The sequence below is a fragment of the Leucopleurus acutus genome, assembly GCF_964270905.1.
Source record: "Leucopleurus acutus genome assembly, chromosome: 6".
Lineage (NCBI taxonomy): Eukaryota > Metazoa > Chordata > Mammalia > Artiodactyla > Delphinidae > Leucopleurus > Leucopleurus acutus.
In genome coordinates this window covers 12,969,023-12,985,761 of record NC_139149.1, presented here as the reverse complement: position 1 = coordinate 12,985,761, position 16,739 = coordinate 12,969,023, and the positions used below count along the sequence as shown (strand labels likewise).

The 16,739-nt window shown below is 42.9% G+C and overlaps 1 pseudogene across 1 annotated transcript; it reads right to left on the bottom strand.

Annotated features, from left to right (window-relative positions):
- Positions 1–13,682: 13,682 nt before the first annotated feature.
- Positions 13,683–14,193, bottom strand: LOC309962874 (TIP41-like protein; annotated as a pseudogene). Its single transcript has one exon. The product of its transcript is annotated as a TIP41-like protein (transcript).
- Positions 14,194–16,739: the final 2,546 nt, after the last annotated feature.

The following is a 16,739-nucleotide window of genomic DNA, read 5'->3' as shown; positions in this document are numbered from 1 at the left end:
GTCTGGTTCAGTCTTCCCCGGGGTCCCTGCTCCTTCCCCTGGTTCCCGATGCGCACACTACTTTGTGTGTATCCTCCAAGAGTGGAGTCTCTGTTTCCTCCAGTCCTGTCAAAGTCCTGCGATCAATTTCCACTAGGCTTCAAAGTCTGATTCTCTAGGAATTCGTCCTCCTGTTGCCAGACACCCAAGTTGGGAAGTCTGACATGGGGCTCAGAACCTTCACTCCAGTGGGTGGACTTCTGTGGTATAAGTGTTCGCCAGTCTGTGAGTCACCCACCCACCAGTTATTGGATTTGATTTTACTGTGATTGCGCCCCTCCTACCATCTCATTGTGACTTCTCCTTTGTCTTTGGATGTGGGGTATCTTTTTTGGTGAGTTCCAGTGTCTTCCTGTCGATGATTGTCTAGCAGCTAGCTTTGATTCTGGTGTTCTCACAAGAGGGAGTAGTGGCATTCCTTTAGTGTGTCCTATGGAATCCAAAGTGCAGAAATCAGGTCTGCAGAAGGTGCTGGAGCCTTACTCCCACAGCACCAGTGTTCTCTCCTATCTTTCTTCTCTTCTCCCTTTCTCCTTTTTTGCAATTCTTGACTTTTAAGCCTATTGTTTTGTTAAAGAGGTTGTGGCCTGGTCACCTTTTGCTCTGGAGCAGTGAGCCCCAGTCCAAGAAATGGGGGGTTGCAAATAGAAAAGGAGGAGATGGGGTTAAAATGCCTTGATGGAATATCGACAAGATATCATCCCTGTAACCGTGTCTTGGAAATGAGTGAGAACCTGTCCATCCAAGTGGTCACATTAACTTGAGTAACTGCCATCTGTAAGTGACATGCGAAAATGGAAGGATGTACCAGATGGTTCATAACTGCTGTGGTGATGGTGTGCTCACAGAATTAATGGTGAACAATGATTAGAGTGCTGATGGATGGTACTTCGAACACCAGGAGCTGCAGTGAACAAACTCTGTCATCATTGGAAAAGAAAAAACAGCAAGAGGGGATGTCAAAGTTTGCGTTCACTGAAGTTCCCATATGGATCCAAGATTGTTGCCATGATTATTTCTGCTCCATGAGAACCAACTGCTTTCTCATACTAGCATCATTTAACATCAAAAGGACAGGGCATCAGCCTTAAATTAGGAAAAAAATGAGTAGCTAGAACTAATGAGAAGGGGAATGTTGATCTTCATTTATTAGTTTCCATTCTCCCAGTTATTAAAATAGACCCATGTACTCTAACCCCCTACTCACATTTGTCCATCCAACTCTGGTAATACGTCCCTCCCTCTCTCTCCCTCCCCACCTCCCTCGCTTCTGCTCTCTTTCCCTCTCTCCTTCCCTCCTGTTCTCTTTTCCATTCTTTTGTCATCCTGTTCCAAACCCTCTGACTGCTTCAGCTCCCTTTCCTTTGGTGTGCCTGTTACAAGTGATCATCACTATACAAATTAGCATTTGACTTAAAAAACAAAAACAAAAAACCAAAACTGATAGGAAACTGAAGCCCAGCAAGGCTGCCATTGAAGCCCCGCTGCCAGGCCATGCACCGACCTCCAGAAGGACACAGATGGCTGTCTTTCCTGTCATGATGACACGCCCAAATCCCCAGTGGGCCTTGTGCATTTCTCCTTCTGTTGAGGGCTCACTCCTTCTCCACTTCAGTTCAAGTGGTTCTGGTGGGACTGAGCCCACTTTCCAGATGCAGGGGTGAGTCTATGACTTAAGTGACCCCATGGTCAACTTTGAGAAAAGGCTGAAAGGGACCTTGGCTCAGAGGAAAGGAGAGACAAGAGCCAGGAGAGTGACCTAGGGTCCAGATGCTATTGTTTGACATCCTGGATCCAGCTGTACCTGAACTCATCCTGTGAATTTCCCAGTTACATGAACCAATTAATAAAAACACAATGAATGGAAAACAAAATAGTGCTATGCACTGTCTTATGTTATTTTAAAAATTATTTCTAATATTTTAAAGTCATCTTCTCTACAGGGTGACATATGCTTCCACTGAAAACAATCCAGTGTTCCTATTCTCTGACATTAGTTAAATGTTAAATGAATATTTCATGACTGGCTAATAATTATGAGAATAACAATAATAGTTATTTAAAAATATTGTGGCCTAAATAGTGTTGAGGGCAGAGCTTTGGTTTTTGGCTCTTGTTTTTTTTTTTTTTTTTGCGGTACGCGGGCCTCTCACCGCTGCAGCCTCTCCCGTTGTGGAGCACAGGCTCCGGACGTGCAGGCTCAGCGGCCATGGCTCACGGGCCCAGCCGCTCTGCGGCATGTGGGAGCCTCCCGGACCGGGGCACGAACCCGTGTCCCCTGCATCGGCAGGCGGACTCTCAACCACTGCGCCACCAGGGAAGCCCTTTGGCTCTTGTTTTGCTTTGTTTTTTCTTAGGCCCTTTCTAAGTGCTTCATGGTATCAGGAAGTAAGTGAAATGAGATGAGTTTGGGGTTAGGTTGGAGTTTTGTCATTGTCATCATCGTCTCATGATCAACACGGTTACCACTCAACGACTGAACACTTAAATTTTTGTCAGATATGTTTTCCTACTCAGTCCTCAAAATAGTCTTAATGACATTTTGTAAATGAGAAAACAGTACTCCAGAGAGCTTACTAACTTTACTTTTAAGTCATCAAATAATAAAATTAATATTATGTGTCAAGAGTAATCTGAGGTTGTACGAATATGATCACATGTTATTCTCAAGACAATCTTCGTGAGGGAAGGTATCTTTGTCCCCATTTCACAGGTGAGAAAAATGAGGATCTCAGTGAGCTTATTAACTTCATTAGTCAAGTAATGACTGAGCTCAAATTTTGTGCCCAAATACTGTGCAGGATACTAAGGATACAGCAGTGGAAAAGTCAGACACGGTTGTCAGCTGTCTGGAATTTAGAGTCTAGCAGGAGAACAATCTAGTGGTGGGTTATAGCATCCCGTTTCATCCCAGTGTACACACTCAACCATGGTGGAGCTCAGCGAGTGGACCCAGGTGCAGGTGGTTGACTTTGTATCCTGATGCTGCCCTAAGATTCTGACAAGAGTGACCCAACTCTGGGCCCTATGCTTTAAAGAGTCCTGTGTATCACAGACACACAAAGTAAGTTTAATTGAGAACACATTGTGATTTCTGTCTCTTGGAGCTCAGGACTGGCATCTAGTGATTTATATCCTTTAAACATCCAGTCTCATGACTAACACCTTTCAGGCTCCAGGGAAACACTCCTTCATAACTTTTATCTTCCATCCTCAACATAACAGTTGACTGTTGGAAGGTAACCAGGTCTGTAGGCTGTGCCACTGCAGATTTTGGAGATGAACACTGCTTTGGGAGACAAGGAGGATTTGAGTTGCAGAAGCACTTGGTAAAGGAAAAGAGAAGCTAATTAAGTTGTCAAATTTTCCCTTGAAGACAGAGTAATTAATTTGTCAGATTCTCTCTCTCAGAACACGTGAATACAGCAGAGTCTTGCAAAACAAAGTGTCATTTTCCCCTAGTGTCGACACCCATTTTCTTTCTTCTTTTTATGTTCCAATTAGAAGGACTCTCCAATTAGGTCATGATTCACAAACACTGCACACCATGGCTGAGGAACATTTTGCAATATTGTATGTATGTCTAGATATAACACTGTAACACACCATACTCTTCTTTGCATTGACATTCAGATAGATAATGAATGCCAGAATCATAAATAATTTTATATTTAGATGAATCATTTTAAAGATTTAATTAACTTTTGAAAAAGTTTAAAAAGAGCTTTATTTAAGTACATCTGATTTTAAAAATTGATATTGGTTACATATAATTTTACATTGCTTTAACTTTAATAGATAATTTAATCTATTTTTAAAAATTTTAATCTATTTTTTAAGAAAAAGAACTTTTTGGAAAATTTAGGAAAACTAACTAAAATTTTTCATTGACATGTTTGAAGAAAATAGATTCAAATTTTCTTTACATTGAATACAATTCTGTTTTGTTTTTAAATTCCTTATATCATTACTGATAATAGAAGACAAATGATGTATAAACCTTTAACGTATGATATTTTTAAAAATTTTTATTTATTTTATTTTTATTTTTGGCTGCGTTGGGTCTTTGTTGCTGCACGTGGGCTTTCTCTAGTTGCGGCGAGCAGGGGCTACTCTTCATTGCAGTGAGTGCTCATTGTGGTGGCTTCTCTTGTTGTGGAGCAAAGGATCTAGGTGTGCAAGCTTCAGTAGTTGCAGCACGCGGGCTCAGTAGTTGTGGCTCAGGGGCTTAGTTACTCCACGGCATGTGGGACCTTCCCGAACCAGGGCTTGAACCTGTGTCCCCTGCATTGGCAGGAGGATTCTTAACCACTGTGCCACCACGGAAGCCCTAACATATGATTTTAAAAAAATAAAATAAAGAGAATTAGGCAAATAGAAAGGGGCAGGATTGGTGGTGAAGTGAAGAGTGGGGGCTTTGCATGTTCAATAAACCAGAGCTATTTGGAGATATGGGCTCACACAATAATTTTTTTAAAATGGAAATATACTTGATACACAATATTATGTTAGTTTCAGGTGTATTATATAGAGATTTGACATTTGCATACATTATGAAGTGATCACCACGATAAGTCTATTAACCATCTGTCTCCATGCAAACTTATTACAATATTATGAACCGTATTCCTTACACTATATGTTACATCCCTGTGGCTCATTTATTTTATGACTGGAGGTTTGTACCTCTTAATCCCCTTCACCTATTTCACCTCCCCCTCCCCACGTTTGTTCTCTGTATCTTTTCATTTTATTTTTGTTTTATTTTTTAAAAATTATATTTTTATTTATTTTTACTTTTTTGGGGGGGCAAAGAACAATGAGTTTTATTTTGGACATGCTCTTCTTCCTCCCCTGGGTGTCCCTGCCTCTTCTGATCTCAGGTCCAAACTGTTTTTTTTTTTTTTTAATATCTTTATTGGAGTATAATTGCTTTACAATGTTGTTCTTGTTTTATTTTTAAGATTCCACATAGAAGTGAGATCATATGTTGTTTGTCTTTCTCTGTCTGACTTACTTCACTGAGCATGATACCCTCTAGATCAATCCATTTGTAGCAAATGGCAAGATTTCGTTTTTTATGGCTAATATTCCATCATAGATATATACCACAAATTCTTTACCAATTGGAAATTTAGATTCCTTCCATATCTTGGCTATTGTAAATAATGCTGCAATAAACATTGATGTACATATATCTCTTTGAGTTAGTGTTTTTGTTTTCTTCATGTAAATACCCAGAAGTGAAATTGCTGGATCATATGGTAGTTCTAGTTTTAATTTTTTGAGGAACCTCTATACTGTTTTGCATAGTAGCTGAACCAATTTACATTCCCATCAACAGTGCACAGGGGTTTCCTTTTCTCTACATCCTGGCCAACACTTGCTTTTTCTTATCTTTTTGATAATAGCCATTCTGGCAGGTGTGAGGTGATATCTCGTCGTTTTTGATTTGCATTTCCCCAATGATTAGTGATGTGGAGCATCTTTTCATGTGTCTGTTGGCTATCTGTCTTCTATGGAAAAATATGTATTCAGGTCTTCTGCCCATTTTTAATCAGTTTTTTTTTAATTAAGTTTGTTTATTCAATATTGAGTTGTATGAGTTCTTTGTATATTTTGGATGTCAGCCCCTTATTGAATATATCATTTGCAAATATCTTCTCCCATTTAGTAGGCTGCCTTTTCATTTTGTTGATCGTTTACTTTGCTGCTCAAAAGCGTTTTAGTTTGTTGTAGTCCCATTTGTTTATTTTTGCCTTTATTTCCCTTGCCTGAGGAGACAGATACAAAAAAATTTTGCTAAGACCGATGTCAAAGAATGTAATGCTATGTTTTCTTCTAGGAGTTTTATGGTTTCAGGTCTTACATTTAAGTCTGATTCATTTTGAGTTTATTTTTGTGTATGGTGAAAGTAGTTCAATTAGATTCTTTTGCACGTAGCCGTTCAGTTTTCCCAACACCATTTACTGGAGAGGTTGTCTTTCCCCCATTGTATATTCTTGCCTCCTTTGTCATAGAATAATTGAACATAAAAGTGTGAGTTTATTTCTGAACTCTGTTCTGTTCTACTGATCTATGTGTCTGTTTTGGGGCTAGAACCATAGCGTTTTGATCACTGTAGCTTTGTATGATAGCTTGAAGCCAGGGAGTGTGATATCTCCAGCTCTGTTCTTTCTCAAGATGGAGATGAATTACGGATGCAGGGATGTTTCAATATCTGTAAGTCAGTCAACGTGATACCACAATAACAAACTGAAGAATAAAAATTGTATGGTCTTCTCAGTAGATGCTGAAAAGATGCTGATGAAATTCAACATTCATTTATGATAAAAACTCTTAACAATGTCAGGATAGAGAGGACACACTTCAACGTTACAAAGGCCATATATGATAAACCCCCAGCTAATATCATAATCTGGTGAAAAGCTGAAAGCATTTCCTCTAAGAACTAACTCTTTGTTGAAATTCTCTCTGTGTTCATCCATTCTTCTCCCGAGTTTGGTGAGCATCTTTTTAATAATTTCTTTGAACTCTTTATTGGGTAGATTGCTTATCTCCACTTTGGTTAGCTCCCTTTCTTTCTTTCTTTCTTTCTTTCTTTCTTTCTTTCTTTCTTTCTTCCTTCCTTCCTTCCTTCCTTCCTCCCTCCCTTTCTTTCTTTCTTTCCTTCTTTCTTCTTTTTAAAAATATTGCACTCCTTTCTTTTTTAAAGAAACATTTATTTATTTATTTATTTGGCCATGCCATGCAGCTTGTGGGACCTTAATTCCCCGACCAGGGATTGAACCTGGGCTCCTGGTAGTGGAAGCACAGTGTCCTAACCACTGGTCCACCAGGGAATTCCCTGTTTAGTTCTTTTTCTGAGGCTATGTCTTGTTACTTTGTTTGAAGCATATTTCTGTCTCCTCATTTTTCCCTGTTCTGTGTTTATTTCTATGTGTTAGGTAGGTCAGTTATGTTTCCCAATCTTGGATGGGAGGGCTTATGTAGGAGATGTTCTCTGGGGCCCAGCAGCATGCTCCCCTCTGGTCACCAGATGTATATGCTCTAGGCGTGCGTCCTGTGTGGCTTGTGTGCCCGCTTCTGTTGGGGTGGGGTGGGCTGACTACTGTAGGTGTGCTGGTAGGCAGGGCTGGCTCCTGGCCTGGTTGGCTGTGAGACCAGGCCACATGCAATGGCTATGGGGTCACTGGAAGGCAGGGTAGGCTTCCTATATGGTTAGCTTTGTGGCCCACGGGGTCCTGGGGCTGGGGCTGGCCCCCTGGAGGGCAGAGCCGGGTCTCCAGCACTAACAGGCTAGAGGGAAGATTTGGAAATTTTGTTTGCCAGCACTGGTGTTACCATGGTAGAGTGAGCGCCCCCAGATGGCTGTCACCAACATCTATGTCCCCTGGGGGAGTCCCAGGTTCCTCCTGCCTCTCCAGGAGGCTCTTAAAGGTCAGCAAGTGTCTGACCCAGGCTCCTCTCAAGCTACCACCTCTGCACTGGGTCTCGGAGCGTGTGAGATTTTGTATGCACCCTTTAAGGGTGGATTATCTGTTTGATGTAGTCCTCCAGTTCTCCTGGACATAAGCCCTGCTGGATTTCCAAGCCAGCTGTTCTGGGGGCTCCTATTCCCAGTGCAGGGCTGGGGAACCCAGGTGGGGCTCGGCCCCCTCACTCCTGGGGGAAGATCTCTGAGACTGTAATGCTCCTCCTTGTGTGGGTCGCCAACTCAGGGGTGTGGGTCCAAACTATACTGTGTCTCTGTCCCTCCTAACTTCTCATTGTGGTGTGGTTCCTTTTTTATGTCTTTAATTGTGGAAAATCTTTTCTGCTAGTCTTCAGGTCATTCTCATAGAAAGCTGCTCTGTAAGTTGTGTAATTTTGGCATACGCTGATTTGTTGAGATCTTAGTAAGTTGCAAGATCTTTTCAGTGGTTTGAGTGTCTGAAGCAGAACTGACCAACAGAAACAGAAAGCAAGTCACATATGTAATTTAAAATTTTATAGTAGCTACATTAAGAAAGTAAAAAGAAACAAGTGAAATCAATTCTAATAATGTATTTTATTTAACTTATCAAACAGTGACTACAAATGATCATTAATGAGTTAATGAATTTTTCATCCTTAGTCTTAGAAATCTGGTGTGTATTTCACACAGAGAGCACCTCTTCACATGGACTGGCCACATTGTGGACGCTCAGTGGACATGTGGCCATGGCGATCAGGGTAGACAGTGTGGGTCTGGAGCCTCATTTGGAATTCTGTGTCTGAGGAGCCTTAGAGATTTATGACCCTCTGAAACCGGGATCCCATGAATGTAGTTCTCCCTGGCTTTCCTCCTGGGCTGCATGGTCAGTTAGCTCTCCTTTACGGCTGGCACGAAGTCAAATCCACAAGATGTGAGTGGCCACCCTGAATTTATTTCTCAGAGGATTTGCAGCTCCTACGAAGTAACAGACCAGGGGACCCGGAGTTCCAACCACAGAGGAGGTAAAAATGTATCCCGAAATCCTTGGCCCACAGATTTTTGCTGACAGACATTTCTCTCTATCCCAGTAATGGCTATATGGGAGCCCAAAATTGGAAACACCTCATTTTCACAATGAGGTTGGTTATCTCAAAAAGATAACGTCCTGAAAGTGGGTCTTTAGCATCCTTTTGAGTTGGAGAAAACAGTGTTTTTGAAGTGACATTCCAGAACTAATCTTCTGGTTCTGAAGAAAATGAACATTTTCACAGTCAAAGAAGGTGTCAGGAATTTGAATTTCGAACTTGACTGCTTAGGAATAAAGATCAGAATTTCAACTAGGAATGTGCCCAATCCATCTGTATCTCTCAGCGTTTGCTGTGACCACTTTCTTTTTATACATTTAAATCTTCCTTCCCCACCTTTACTCACGTTCCGCTGAATGATAATATTCCCTGGAGCCTGATTTAGAAATAAATGGAATTATTACCAGCTAGCCTTTGGAGTCAGATAGATTTTTTTTTTTTTGTAGTGGGGTGATCATGGCAAGGTATTTCCTCATGGCCAGGAAATAGATAAAAAGATATTTTCTCATATGTAAAGTGGACAATAATCATAGTTCTTATCTCCTAAGTTTTCATGAGGATTAAAAGAAATGATACACATAATGCATTTCGCACAGTTACTGCCCATATCAAGTTAAATAAATGTTGACTGCGATTAAAATCTCTTGAGCACTGGCATCTAACTCGTTGACTAACTGTAGGCTGATGTGAATCTACTTCTTTATATATGAAATTGGTTGATTCCTAAGTGAAAATCTTGACATCCTGACAATTTGATTCTCTCCCATTTGTATGGAGGCTGGGGGGGTAACACAGAGTGAACCAGCTCAAGGTTCACCACGTTTTGCCATGTATTTATTTTTTCCTCTCCATTTGCTTTCTCCTCCTTTTCTGTTCTTCACTATTATCCTTTCACTTTCTTTCTCTTTTCTTCTTGGTTATAACTTAGGGATGCTGGTGCCCTGAATGGGCACGGCTTCACTTCCCGGGGCAATGGCTGGAGATGACTCTCTTAAGCGCTGCCTTTGCATGTTTGTTTATTTTCTTGTAGATGATGTCCATGCAGTAATCCTGAGATGAGAGCTGAACCCTTCGATCAATCCACTGGGCTCAGTGTGGGTTTTCCAGAAATAGTCTCTGATGATGGACTACATGATAATAATTGAAGACAGAAACGCTCTATTTATAAAGTTGGTGCAGGGCTCGCCCATCCCATCATCCTGGGAAGTGGCTTGGCCCCCAGCCTCTTGGTGAGGCAGTGTAGATGCTCCTCCACAGGGACACCTGTGGCAGGTGTGACAGGGGACAGTGGAGTGGCTGCTCTGGGAAGAGAAACAGTGGGAAAGGACATCTAGACAAGTCATCTCAGTGAGACCACAGGTGGTTGGGAGGCTGACAAGTGACACAGGCAAGAGGGCTGGGGATACTGAGGCCCAATGGGGACCAGAAGATCAAAGCCAAGCATGCGGACGGGACTCAAAGGCCAAATGTCAGGCTGCAGCCGAGTGTGAGGGAGCCCTAGGGACCAGAGGTCAAGGGGAGCTGGTGGTCAGAAGTCAGGAGTGTAACTAGACGTCAACCCTTCATCAGCCATTTCCTTAGACAGGTGGCCTCCATCCTGCTTCCTGCTGGGCAAGGTGCTGCTTGCCACGTGGCAGATCAGGGCATGGGGGTGGGTGGAGGTATCGGATTGACTGGTACAGGATTGGGTGAGGGCAGAGTTTGACATTTTGGTGAAAGAACTGGTATTAGATGTGGTTATAGACTGAATGTTTGTGTCCCCCCAGAATTCGTATGTTGAAGCCTCTAACCCCTTGATCTGATTGTATTTGAAGATAAGATCTTTATGGAGGTAATTAAGGTTAAGTGAGGGTATAAGGGTGGGGGGCTGATCTGATAGGATTAGTGTCCTTATAAGAAGAGAGAGATCTCTCTGTCTCTCTCTCCTCCATGTAAGCACATAGCCAGGAGGCAGCCATCTGCAAGTCAAGAACAGGGCTCTCACCAGATCCCATCATGCTGCCGTCCTGATCTCAGACTTCCAGGCTCCAGAGCTGTGAGCAATACATTTTTGCTGTTTATGAGCCATCCAGTCTATGGTATTTTGTTATGGCAGCCCTAGCCCTAGGCTAAGACAGATGTAAGGTTTAGTTTTGGGGTGCATGTAGAGAAGGGAAAGACCATGCACTTGGAGACTCAGGCAGTGAGGGCCAGCTCTCACAGAGGTCCGGTCAAGACTGGTATCTCCAGGAAGAGTATTTAGAAAAGCAAGATAGGGTCCCAGCACCTCAGAGATTTGGGAGACCACCAAAGGCAAAACAAAATCTCGCCCCAAAGGAACTGAGTTCTCAGCATTGGAACACAAGATACAAACAGCACAAGAGCAGGGAAAACTTGGGTCACTCACCGAGGCTGGTCACAGCTCTTTAAACTTGAACTAGAGGGCCTGAGTGGGAAAGGTAAGAGGGGAGAGGGTAAAGTGCACCCAAGAAAGTAGGGTACAGAGGTTGAGGGTGAGCAAGGCCTGACAGCCAACATTTTTGCCTATAGATGAGTGAAGCACATAGGAAGGGTGTAAGAGAGAGCAGCTCAGATCTGTGAATGGCTGGATCCTTCCCTTCATTCATGTTTTGTTCAAATATCTCTTGATCATTGTTTGATAATATATAGTATCTGACTATGTGTATCTATGTATAGTACAATTATAATATATGTATATGATATGTATGTATATATACACACATACAATGTACAGATGTATATATGTGTAGATACATATGTAGTGTTTATATAGAGTTATTTATTAATACATACATATTTCCCCATCAGAAGGCCTCTGGTCTGGGCTTGGAGAACACTGTGGTCAGCGGATTAGTCCTAGTATGGGAGGGAGAAGCTGGCTGATAGCGTCCTGTTGGATTTACAGGACTGGGGTCTGTTACTTTTTCTTTCTTTCTTTTTTTTTTGGTAAAACATTATTTAATTAAAGAAAAATCACAAGATTATGTTCCCTTAAAGTTTCAATCTTTTATATGAACAAAACAGATTAATGCTCATTGTTAAAAAAAATCAAATACTATAAATGTATAGAGTATAAATCAGCAGCAGTCACAATCTCTATAGATAACACTCCCCTTAACATTTAGGAATCTCTACATAAAATCTTATATAGATCATACTTGCCTTTTAAAAGTCAACATTAATATGCACATCTTTCCAAATCAGTTAAACCACTTTCTGCCATTAATTTTAATGGTTGCATATTTTTCTACTGTATGGACTGTAAAAAAATTCATAAACAGAAACCTCAATTAAATAGATTTGGGAGACTAGAATGGGGAGCTCTCATACCCAGCCACCGTAGCAGAACCCAACAGAAAAAAGAAAGACTCCTCTTACTTCCTGGCAAGGACTCAACCAATGGAAAGTCATGGATTATCTGTTTACTGTAGCACTCCCAGTTTCCTTTTCTTCTCTATAAAAGCCTTCTCCTTCCCTTGCCGTGTGGGGACTTGCACATGGCCCACCATGGTTGCAGACCTGAATTGCAATTTTCTGCTGATCCCGAATAAATCCAACTTTGCTGGAGAAATATCCGGCAGTCTATTTGTTGTAGGCCAACAGGATATAAATGGCCATTTAATCAATGCTCATTCAAGGGGCATTATAGCATCTTACTGCTTTCCTTTTAGCTATTATAAACAATAGCATTGCCATGACTATTTATATGCATACAACTCTATACAGCTGCCTGATTAATATGTGTGGGTTACTGTATGTAAGAATCTTTTGAGAATAAATTCTGAAAAAAAAGTCAATATTGTTGAGTTAAAGTATAAGCATTTCTAAAAATTTAGATTTCATTTTTTCTGAGGGAGTGAAGTATAGCTTATTTTTAGTATTTTACTATCACTTTTAAAAAGAAAAAATCCATCACAGTGACCATGTTATTCACTTTCAAAGAAAGTGCAGGATTTAGGAAAATACCAATCCAATCACATCTTACTGGGCTTAAATTCCAGTTCTGCCACCTGTTAACTGTATAACATGGGCAAGTTACTTAATCTGTCTTTGCCTTAGTTGTCTCAGCTATAAAACAGAGATAATAATAGCGTCTATTTCATAGGGTTGTTAGGAGGGTTAACTATTACTACGATTACCCTGATACTGCTGGTTTCTTCTCTCATTTGTCATTCTATATGATCACAAATATGACGTTAAAAATTCATTCAAAAAGGATAAGCTGCTATAGGGCTTCCCTGGTGGCGCAGTGGTTGAGAGTCCGCCTGCTGATGCAGGGGATACAGGTTCGTGGCCCGGTCCGGGAAGATCCCACATGCCGTGGAGCAGCTGGGCCCATGAGCCATGGCCGCTGAGCCTGCGCGTCCAGAGCCTGTGCTCCGCAACGGGAGAGGCCACAGCACTGAGGCCCGCGTACCACAAAAAAAAAAAAAAAAAAAAAAAAAAAAAAAAAAAAAAAAAAAATGATAGGCGGCTATAAAGCTACAAAAAGAATTTTCATGACTCAATTTAAACCTCTCCCCCACTTTCTTCACTTATTTTTTTGAAAACTTCGTATGTAAACAGTTCCTTGAAATGGAGCACAGAGCTTTCAAACATTAAAACAACTATCAAAATAATTGTATAATAAAAATTTCTGGAGGCCATGAGATTGGTATTTCTAATATCAGGACATTACATAAACAACACATAGAACAAAAAAAGTAAGCGTTAAGGGACAGTTTTCTTAAACAGATTAAGTTTAAGAGGTTTTTAAAAAGCAACAGACTCCCCTTTACCAGGGAGTGTCTTTTGGAAAACATGTTCAACTTGTAGAACTTTTGGAAAAGAAGATGTAATGTTTTGATAACTGTGCAGTCAACAGTGAATATGACACACCCGATCTTAAAGGTTAGACGAATAGCCATATAATATAAAGCATTACTGCATTTCAAACTGTCAGACTGTCAATGTAACAATGAGAACAAGCCCAATGTCAATCAGTACTTTCATTAAATGAGAATAGATACCTCATGGTAAAGTCTTGTGTCATTCATCCTAATAAGCACCCCATCAATTCTCAAGAAAAGCCACAACAGCAAGAAAAAGCTAGAAGGCGTTACTCAAATTTTCACACTCAGGCTTGAAACTCCATGATCATGAAGTTCATCCTCAAACAGGAGAACTTCAAAAAACTGAATCTGTTCTCTGGCTTTCAATTTCTCTGCATCTATACGATCTGTTGTAGGTACAACCTTTAGCTTAAGTGGTTCTCCAAGTAATGTTCCCTTATAATCTGTGTATAGGTCCAATCATACGGTTTAATAACTTCCTTAGAGTGCTACCCTCCGTCCTGCTTTCCCGCCACTCTTCGGCACAGGCTAGTTTAAGCATTCCTTGGTAGTTGTTCACACATCTTAATGCATCTGTAACATTGAACTCAATCCCAAAGCCAGAGACATGCTGGATTCTTAAAACGTTGTCTCCAAACATCATTTCGGGGAGAGATGGCATATGCAATTCATCAGCTAACTTCTCCGCATCCGCTGACTTCACAATGTGGGTCTTGGACGCCGTCAGCTTCCAGGGCCCGAAGGAGAAGTCCTGGTGGCCGCTCTGGAAGCCGTGGATCATCACGGCCGCAGCGGGGCCCGCGTGGGCCACACGGAACAGGCTGGAGCATTGGCGGCAGTGGCAGCGGCGGCCGACCGGGTCTGTTACTTCTTAAAGGTCAGAGGGGGGACTTGGTATTCTCAGAGCCCTCATGTTCCCTGGCTGCTCTCCTAAAAGTCTGGGCTGGGGGAGGTGCTGGGAGGGCCTGACCTCCATGCAGAGGGTGCCTGTATGCACAGGTCGCCCCAAGTCCATCTTTTCTCCCAGAGATTGAGCAGGATTCCTTGGTCTGGAATGTCTCCACCTGGCCATAGGGTCCCGCTTTCTCTGGGATCCTCCTGTCTGTGTGTCCAGGCCATGCTTCTGCTCCAGTTCTTGGTCCTATCTCTGATGATACTGAAACTGAGCAGGACCCTTTTGGGCTCCTGGGCATGGAAGCCTTTCAGACGCTTGTTAATCAGGGAAGGGAGGGTGTGCAGAGATAAGGGAGGAGCAGTCCAAAGAAACAACAGCACAGCTTTGGGGGCAGGGCCCTGGTTCCATCTCAGCTGACACACATAACAATATCTCTGAGCTCTTCTGCAGAGCTAAAACCCCCAACAAACGGAAGATGTTAACTGCTTGATGAAGCATTCTTCATTCCAGAGAGAAGTCACAGTTCGACAGCCTCGAGAACCAGAGAATCTCATCAGGAGACCACCTGAGGCCAGATTAAAGGAGTGCAGGCCCTGCACTGACCTTGATGCTTATCAGCAGCCCGGCGGCCCTTGAACCACTGCTGTAAAACTCCTCACCAAATCCTCCTGGGTTGGGACACAGTTTTGAGAGGCACGAGCCTGCTGTGCCCCTCTTTGCTTGGCAAAGCAATAAAGCTATCCTTTTCTACTTCACCCAACAATCTGTCTCCAAGATTCAGTTCGGCACCGGTGCACAGAGGCCGAGTTTTCTGCATCAATATTGCCGAGCTGAGTTTATTGTGAGCCCACCACGAGCTGGCCTCCGAGCACGCTATGCGTATCGGGGTGTTTAATCCTTGTAGCCACTCAAGGGGCAGCTCCTGATACCTCCATCGTTCCACTCAGGAGAAGCCTGGGACAGAGAGATGCAGTGCCCTGGCCGAGGCTGTGCAGGTAGCCCAGTCTGTGCCCTTGGCACAGGCAGGATGGAGAAGCAGCCAGGCCCACGGCCCCTGTTGCTCAGCCCCTCCTGCCACTTCTCATCCCTGCTTGGTTCTCTGCCTCACTTTATGGGGACCAAGGATCTGCCTTCAGACTAAGTGGCTGCAGGGGGGATGATGAAGGGAGCAGAGATCATCAAATGGTCCCTTGGCTCTGAAGGGACGGAGGGAGACCTTAAGACAGTGAGTCCTTAATTTCTGTTGGAGTCATAAATAGGAATCACAAAGGAGGCATTGTCTTATGGCTCAAACTGGAATAACCTTAGTTGAACCGTGTGCGTGTGTGTGTGTGTGCGTGTGTGTGTGTGCGCGCGCGTGCGTGTGCTAATGCTTTCCATTAGCAGACACAGGGTATGAGCTGCTTTGTGCTGGGAGAGCCAGACTCTGCCAAAGGCTGTGGAGTAGCTCACAGGCACCAGCACCACTGAGGAACTTTTGTCCGTTTTGGGAAATAAGACTTGGTTTGAATCCAGCTTGACCCTGTACTTGCAGTGGAAATGTGGACAGGAGATTCAAGCACTCTAAGCTTTAGTTTTCTTATCTGGAAAATGACGATGAATACAATCTAGGGATGTTTTGAAGAGGGCTTGATCTGTGGCTGTAGAGCTCAGAGCCCCGTCCTGGCGCATGGCAGGTGACCACAGTGGACATCTGTAGTATCTGCCTGCCCAGAATCCATTCCCCCATCTATACGCCATCTGAATCCCCCTTTGGAATTCCCGCTCCCCTGCCTTCTGACACAGAGGTGGGCGAATGACTGGGCTGGCCAATCAGAGTCACAGAATCTGGTCCAGGGCTGGGCCTGTGACCTAATCCAGGACAAATAACACTCAATCCCGAGACTTTCGCTGGAATGACTTGGACAGAGAAGGACTTGGGCAGAGATGAACTTGGCCAGGAGCTTCTGGTGGCCATCTGGGACCCACATAAATAGAGCTTTCCTGAGAACAAAGCTGACAGGCGAGAGAAGAGAGTTGGATGGATATAAATCCAACCAAAGAAAAAGAGATGAGCCTGATGGCATCCTTGGGTCCAGGATCCAGCTGTGCTGCAGTTAAGATGTGCCTCTGCGTTTCCCAGGGACACAAACCAACAAACTCCCGTTTACTAGGTCAGCCCCTCACAGTGGAATGTGTCTTTGTCGAGTCAGTGCTCAGTACTATTGACAGGAGGACAGGGGTGCTCAGAGAATCCCTTCCCCACACCCCGCCCTCTGCACCTCTTCCATCTGGCTGTTCTTGAGTTATATCCTTTTATAATAAACCATTAATCTAGTAAATAAAATGTTTCTCTGAATTCTGTGAGCTGCTCTAGCAAATTAATTGAACCCAAGGAGGGGATTGTTGGAACCTCCCATCTGTAATCTGTTTGTCAGAAGCACAGGTGACAA